Consider the following 9,016-nt stretch of genomic DNA (forward strand, 5'->3'; position numbering starts at 1 on the left):
TTTGGATATGAAATATTAGTCGTATATTTGGGGGTTTGGAAGATAAGAACAGGTTTGAATGACATCCAGAGGGAATTGAAAAAAGTTTACGATTGTGGATAGATCTGGTCCAGAAATGTATTAAGATTAGTTTAGGGTCAGCTGCTATACCATCATATATATCAATTCCTCGACAAATCTCTAGCTACTTCCCTGTTACATTCTAAATCATTTTGAAAATAAAAATCATATCCAATATTTCGGATTCTAAGCACACGAAACTTCAACTTGTTCTATCCAGTTCCATCCAATCTTATATCCCACAGAGACATTCGTTACTCCTGTCAGAAATCATAGAAAACATCCAGAATTCTAAATGTATCAATTCTACATCCAACATTAAAGAAACATCTCATTCTAATAGCTTCAAGCTATCAAATCGATTATATTCCTTCATAATTCATGTCATAAAATGTTTTCATATCTCATAAGTAGATATTATCTACATTTCCGGTAATATTTTATGTTAAATTTCTTTCTACAATTTTAAAATAAGAAGAATCCATTTATATAATGTCGACATATGTGAATATATCGATTTTAAACGAAAAAGTTTCATACTTATTTCGTGGGAACTGATTCACCTGATTTTTTACTTTTTTTGTTAATAAGGTTAAGGATTCATTCATAAGTGAGGTTAATCGTCACTGAGTCGTGACAATTTTGGAGTTTGTGGATATATTTTTGAATGAATTCCTGGATTGGATGTCTAAAAAAGGACGCTAAAGTCCTTAATATTCCAAACTGACAGAAGATCTCCAAGGATAGAGTTACTCCTCGGGACATTGAGCACATATGCACCCCAACCAAGGTAAGTATTAGTAAGATGCATAAAATGGACGAAAATTTTGGTAATTCGACAAATTCTGAACGTTTTATAGCTTTAGACTCTCAATTGAACATACATGACGTCATAAGTGAATGACTCCATAGTAAAATTCAGAAATTATTTATAAACCTTTTATTCAAATTAAGGAAAGATGATTATCGTGTATTGAATGCACAGAATGTATATAATGTAAATCAGGCAACAGAGATGTACGCAGAGCAAATTTCAAAGTGTTTCAAATAATTCCTGACTACATCCTTGTTTAGCAGAAAACCACTAAATCCCAAAAAGATTCTCATCCATACCAAACAGGAACAAATATCTCCCATACACCTACAAATTTTCAACAATATTTTTAAAACAAAACAAAACTCACACAAAAAAAATGACACAAAGTGTCACCAGAAGCAAAAAAGCACTCTATATTCTTGTGATAAGACAGCTTGTAAAAATCCAAAAAAAAACTGTAGCATTTACGGACAGAAAAACTTTGTCGATATATCAACGGCATGATGTTTTATCATAATGCTTACGGATAAAAAGAAAGAAAACTTTTACAATTACTGGCACGTTCATCTATTAAAATAAAATCAAGTAAGTAAGATATCAGTGTGAAATGGAATGGATGAAGAAGAAGCAAAAAAGGAAAATGAAAAGTTGATGATTTAAAAACTGTTCCTTGTTCCTCACAAAAAGTATTTTTGATAGGTATGCAGGAAGAATAGTAAATGTAGATAAGGTATGAAAAAAGAGCAGTTCCGATGATTTCTTATGAGCATCTATGATGGAATGTATGCTTGGAATTTGAATTTTGGAACCAGACATTGAAACTACATGTTAGTAGCACTCATCTTAAAAGCACATGACGCAGAAATGTCCGAAAATTTGGCCTCAAACTGACTTGACGCTGGCCTGAGACCTGGAGAGCCTTAACTTTAGTCATGCTGGTTTGAGACTGCATTTTAGGACATTTCCACATCATTTGCCTTCTGGGTCAGTTATGTCTGAATCCAAAACCCAATCCCCCGGCCACACAGTGTCTTGAGTATTGCCTGACATTGCTCAGCTTGCAGATTAACCAGAATATGTCAGAAAAATTTAAATTCCAACCTTCATTTTATTCATATATAATCCCAAATTGATCAACATATAGACCATACCAAGACAATGTGTCCATATTATACATTCTAACCTTCAAATCATTTAAAATTCAGGATGTTAACCCCCAAAAGGAATTTAATGTTAATAAAATGAGAGAAAATATTCCAAAAAATGTCGCATCATTTCATACTCTTATATCATATGTCCTGCATAGACATTTAAGATTATTCGACACTAAAAGACAATAGAATTTCGGTTTTTATGGGATTTTATGGATATAAAGAAAGGAAAATTTATTAGCATTCCCTTGTCTTGTCATTTAAAGGTCAAGTTCCTTTTTTGTTGTGTTTGATAAATTTGAAATTCAATTTGTGTTCCTTAAAGATTTTGCCGTGTTGGCCACGACATGAATGAAAATTGAAAAAAATTTCGTTCCTTCCTTTATTGAAAATTAAATGTCAAAGTTATAAAAACTAGCTATTCGCAATTTCTTTGTTATTTCATGACAATCCATTCCGGTTGAAGTCAGTCAGCAGACACAAGCTAAATAGAAGGGAGTTAAAGCAGCAACACTGATGAGTTGCATTAATAGATTGATATTGATCTTTCCAATTTCTCGCATTCTCATTCTTCCTTACCCATTCACTTACAATCGCTGTATATTTTGATATGCACATATTTTAAGACGTGATGGATACAGACTATACTTTTTGGTATGTCAGCATAAAAGTGGAAAAAATCAATTACATTTCCGTACTAATCCACTTCTCTTTTTTTTCGGATGAAATAGTTTCAGTTTGTGCGATTGAAAGGAACGAAAATTATCATAATCCAATAAACGCTCAGAAGAGGTATTGGAATTAACAGCAAGCTAAGAGACCGAGAGGAAACGGGATATTTTTTACTGTAATTTAAATAACTCATAACATAACAGCATCTGTTTGTGCTAGTTATGGAATTTAAAGTTATTAAACTATTTTGAATTAATTGGAAAAAAATTCAAGGCATGCACAGGTAAGTACTTAAAGGAGGAGTGTATCCAAGAGGAGGTATTCAGAAGTTGATCTCAGGCAGGTGATTAGCATTGATAAATTTAAGAACACAATCCTTAGAGAGCTTCTGATTTGGAAATCTAAGGAGCAGCGTTGTGCTTTTTTAGTGCCAAGTGCCGGTCTAGATAGACATTGCACATCATGATGTCTGGTAAGTGCCAGGCTAGTTATTAACCAGTGATGAGCAATCTGTGTGACGCGACACAATAGTGTGCTGTTAAATATTCCAATGGTGCCTGGAAAACAGGTTGTTCACGAATGCTTCACTGCAAACACCTTTGTGCATGGTTCCGCGGCACATAGGTTGCTCACCACTGCAAATTGCACTATTTTCCAACTATTTTCCTAGTTTTTAAAAACTAGACCGAAGCACTACTGCAAAAAATATTTGTCGCATTTTATATCCTTCGCCATATGCTGTTATTAGCCTCTTCCTTAATATATATAATTTTTTCCCTACACGAGCATCACAAATGCTTCAAAGTCTATAGTGGTAAAAAAAAACTCCCATCAGATGATGCACTTATGTCTCAAGAATTCATTATGATATTTTTATGGTCGTTCTCATTCTTCCTCCTACTTTTTATGATATTACTTCTAATAGAGTACATGGGACATAAAGCTTGACAAACAGAACCGAAAGAGCAATGATTTCATTAAATAAAAATAACAAGTTTCATATTTTATGACTCATTGCTGGGGTGTCTCATTAAATTCAATATTGTTAACTTTAATTGCCTCTTGTTATCGTTATGAGTTATAGTCAACCCTTATTGCTGTTGCTAATACCAGAAAAATAGTCCAATTTTCCACACAAGTAGCTTTTTATTTATTTTTCCAAATCACGCTCGGAAATAGAATTTTGATTTTTTTTTTGTTGGCCATAGCAGCAGCAGCGGCAGACAAAAAAAATTATGATTGATGTCCATTTATCACGTTATGAAGGCATCATAGACGTCATCCATATATGGCTCCTCATGTGGTTTTTAAACAAATGTCAAAATGTGTGGTCGATGGACGTTAAAAAAGGGCAATCTAAATCCACATGTCTGACATTTAGTTTTTTTGTGAATCAATCCATAAATGTCGTAGCTATTAATTAACTTAATTGCCAGCATTACCAATTAATTGGATTTTTTTAGTAATCCACAGTCCAGCCGCAGTTTGAAGTGGCTTTAGAATCGCACACATTTTATGGATGAACATAACTTTATTTCTACTTTCTATTCTACTCTTGTACATTAAAATTGCTATTATTTGCTGACTTAATTACTACCAGCTTTGCATGCACAATGTCGGTTAGAAAGCAATTTAAACTTTCTCATCATGATCGTCTGATTTTTTAGCGCATTTTTGAAACTTGTTTTCAAAAAGGTAGCTTAATAATGCACTTTGTTCGTTCGTTCGTTCGGTCGGCTGTTCGGCTGGAACGCGAGATCTCGAAAACTGGACATCGTAGAGAGCTCTAGTTTGTTTTAATAGCTTAGTTCTATCGAGTTATTGGGTTATCGGTCATTTAGAAGTTTCAAATCAACGCATAAATACTATAATTAACAGTTTTTCATTTTCATATACAACAACAACAAAAACAACAACACGTTTTTTCATTGTTTTACAGTGTTTTTCAATGTTTGTCGATGTTTTTACAGTGTTTACTGAACAATGTTTGAATTTTTTTTTGACCGTTATGAGGTTTGAATTATGAAAATCCGTTAAATGATGAAGTTCTTAAATTTTTGTAAGTTTTATATGGATCTTGTTTTCAAGATCTGGAAGTGACCTGGATCTTACTGGATCTTGGTTTTTAGGTCTGGAAGTGACTTGGTAATCAATTACTGATCGCTGGGACAAAAATGCGCTTAAGTCCCTCGATCAATAACACGAGGACTTTTGTAATTTTTTTATATTCTATGTTAAAAAGTGCCATTGTTGCATGCAATATATGACATGCAGTCAGCATATGTTGAATTCACAAACAGCATGAAATGACTGTAGTACTTTATGTCATTTGTATACCTGCTATAGAACTGACCATTACACTTATGTAATTTATTTCTGGTTTTTTTTATCACAAATCTGTCAGAAAATTACTCTTACCTTTAATTGCATATGCTCGTGGAACTTGGCTACGTGTTGATGAGGTAGAATTTGGAGATTGGATTTTTGAAGGATGTAACAGGTACTGAATGTTTTTTGCTTTTCTGGATGTTGAGGATTTTAATCGATTTTTTTGATTTTATATTGAAAATTCATGGCAAACTTTGATTATTTTGGGGGAAATTAAGGGGAATGGAGGTTAATATCAACCCCTTGGCTACATTCCTAATAAGCGACCTCCTTCTTTGCATAAAAGCATGTCAATTGAGAACAAACTCGTGAAAAAAGTAAAATTTCCATCAATTTATCAAAAAATGGCAAGCATAACTTACTGCCACTTCCTCAAAACTTAATTTCCTATCCAAACCTTTTACTTTAACACTTTTTTCCTGCCTTTAGGGCTGTTCAATTAAAAATTCTCCAGCAGTCATAATTACCATAATTTAGGATGCAGAACTTTTAAAAACTCTTTTCAATTTCGCGTCAGGCTTCCGTTTTCCTCTTCATTATCTTTCACACCAATTGCGAGTCCGAAGTGAGAATTTCATTCAATAATGTAGATGTGACACATTCGGTTCGTCTTTATTTTGGCCAAATTAATTGCCGTTAACAAGGGTATGACAGTGAATGGCAGCCGCACCATGAACGGAATGTAACAAAAAGGTCAATGAAGAATTTAAAAAGGAATTATTCAGCATGCATGCACGTGTATTATGAGAATAAACATTATTATGTTGATTTCGTGTATTTTCCGTGAAATTAATTAAGCAATTAAAAAGAAGCTGCTCGCATCCGTGGACCTTTATTTCATTTGATGATTGCCGCTAACTTACATAAAATATTCAGTGAAGATTGGTAAAGGTTCAAAGTGAACAAAAAAAAAAGTTAATTAAGTTATAAAACTCATCTGAAATTCAAATGTGAATTTTTTCATGTCAATGGAAGTAAGCAAATATTTCGTGTGACCTTCATGTAAACTCGCTCGTGGCTATTTACTCTTCATTCTGAGTTCATATATTCTTTGGTTCGATTCTGGGGCTGTTCATGAATTTGGTACATTTGTTCTGCATTGTTACAGGTAAAGAAATGATTAACAAGCCAGAAAAGCTCTCAATGGCTGAAAATGCAGTCCCAGGACAGCATGACTTTGACTTTAAGCCAGATTTGATGAAATCCGGAGTCAGAACAGAATCAAGTCGGTATATAGCTGCGCTTTCGGCTATTTCCACGCCATGTGCTATCCGCGAAGATTCAACAACTCAAAAATCCCATTCCTTCCATGACAAAACCCACGAACGTCCCTTAAAAGAAATAAACCATCGCAAGAAGCATGCACGAAGTAAAGAAAACTCCAATTTCATTTTTATAAAATGAAAATATTCAATTTATCCAATATAGATTGCCTGTGGTGAGACGATGCAACGTTCTTTATATGTTCTTATTGCGTGTGCCAACGAAAGAGGTAATGAAAAATTAAGTACGAGTGACATTGAAGCTTATGATTAAATCAGAGGCAAATTATACCTTATTCAAATAAAGAAACTTGATTAAAAGTTTGGATATACTTTTTAAATTCAATTGGGGATTTTCATATGATGCAAGGGATGTGAACTTTTGAATAGTGGAGCAAGGGATGGAAACTTGGACTTGAACCTGATCTGGAACTTCCTTTACTCATAATTTTATTGAATATTCAGTCATAGAAGTCCATAATAGTGAATACCGACACTTAAATTATTTACACTACACAATTCATCCCTTCCTCACATTCCCGTACCAAAAAAAATTATCATTTTAATTTTATGAAGTGTCACCAACTCATGAAGCTTGCCAAGAAAATTTCAACCACTAATATACTGTTCATCATTATTATTCTGTGAATTTTAATGCTGTTGAAATGAGCCAAAAAAGCGAAACAAATTTAAGGCATGGTAAACTTCACCATATTGTTCCCAACGGCTGCATAAGCTTCCCATTGCTTACATATTTTCACTACAAGACTCATGAATGTCATTAAGTTGCATAATTTATTTCTTCCAACTTCATAAATTCAATTCTTCAAAAAAAGACAGAAGATACAAAAAAGGAAGTGAAATTGTGGTTAAATTACATCTTGTTCTACTTGAGGAAGAATAAAGTTTAATGTTTTAAAGTGGAGAATAAAGCTTTTGATGATGGTTCATAAAGGGCAATTGCAGTTGAAATAGAAGTAAATTAAATTGGGAAATTAAGAAAGAAGTTGAAGTCGGAGAACTGCTGTGTCAGAAGCTTATTATCAAAGCACTTGACCTTAAACGTTTTAAGGTTTAAACGTTTTTAAGAATTTTAGAGATAAGATTGAAAATGCCATTAAGAGTTTGAGGATCTTCAAATTAATTTGACTAGCTTTTGATGATGAGTGGCTTCATTTCTAACCTAATTCAATTAAATTGTTCAAGAATCCATTGGATATGAATACTTACACATAAATAAACTTTGAGAAGCTTACCCAAATAAGTAGAGCATCAAAAAGTCAACTTATCACCGGTGAGACGCGAAGTTGCTTTGATGGCTGATTCCGACCAATTATAATGGCAAACGGAAGCCAGCAATAGGACCAGTTTCAAAAGACATCTGAAGCAGACCATAGATCACAATTGATCTGCACGGCCAACGAAGTACACAATTCAATTTCCATAAATCCTTTAAATAACAGCATCAAAACTAAGAGACATTTTGTCATTCAACGTCACTAAGTTGACATTTTCATTTCCAGAATCATCATTCTCATTACCATTTACCAACTTCCGTTTGCTGTCTTTTTTAATGATGCTGCATGACAAAATACAAGGATTTTTAAATAGAAACTTAATCTTTCCCAATCCATTGACATCTCGTGTAGTATTTATGACCTTCTTTTAAAGCAAAGTCATGGAAAATTCTATTTTAATCATTTTTCGTCATAACTTTTCAATCCAAAAATAGCAAGATGAACATTATGCAACTCACGTACTGTCAATTCTTCAGTTTTCTACATCCATTATTGTCACTTCTCCTTTTTTCGGTACGAAATCATAGAAAAATTGAAAATTATTTTCAGAATCGGATTGGATGTGACTTGAAAATTTTTAATTTGAAATACAATAATTTCCAACTATTGACTACGAATGTGAAACTTTTGACTCCTTATTTTTGAAATGCATTTGAGACATGAAAAAAGTTCTCAACTTGCTTTTCTTCGTTTTTATTGGGTAAAAGCTTCCGAAGAAGAGAAAAAAAAAGTTTTTAAATTAAAATTTATCGAAAATATTTTTGTTACGTAGACATTTGACTTTAAGAAAGTTGTGACTTGTTACAGTGAAATTTTGTGGAAATTGAATTGAGATGTAGGAGATTCTTTTACAAGAAAGAAGACTTAAAGATACTTATCTCTTGTTTCTTGCATTATCTTAATGATAAAAGGGCCTGTTTAGAAGTTGCGTCAAGTTTTGGAATGTTTGATGGCAGAGGTCGAAGTCGACTCGGATTGTCTGATAAAAAATCAACTTGAGTCGACTTGACTCTATATAAAAATAGAGTCAACTTAGAGTGCTTTGAGCTCTGTTTAATGGGAAGTGGCAGCGCAGTGTTTAAACTACTTAATTACCCTCCACCTACCGTATAGCTTTCCGAATGTACCCTGAAGCATTGTGTCGCTCCGAAAGCGATGTCAAAGGTTAGAATAAGATAATCAGCTGCTAGAAGTTCGAAAGATATCCCGAAATCCTCAAATTATTGATGAACAGTCCAAAAAATCACCTGAAGTTCTTAACATCCTTTTAACTTACATCTTACTCGTACCAATATTAATTGAAACTTCACAAAAAAAATCTCATTCTTATAATTTCAAAAGAAAATCATAAATTTATCTTTTTTTATT

The sequence above is a fragment of the Chironomus tepperi genome, unplaced genomic scaffold, assembly GCF_022539635.2.
Source record: "Chironomus tepperi strain 1889 unplaced genomic scaffold, CSIRO-AGI_Ctep_v1 contig_196, whole genome shotgun sequence".
NCBI lineage: Eukaryota > Metazoa > Arthropoda > Insecta > Diptera > Chironomidae > Chironomus > Chironomus tepperi.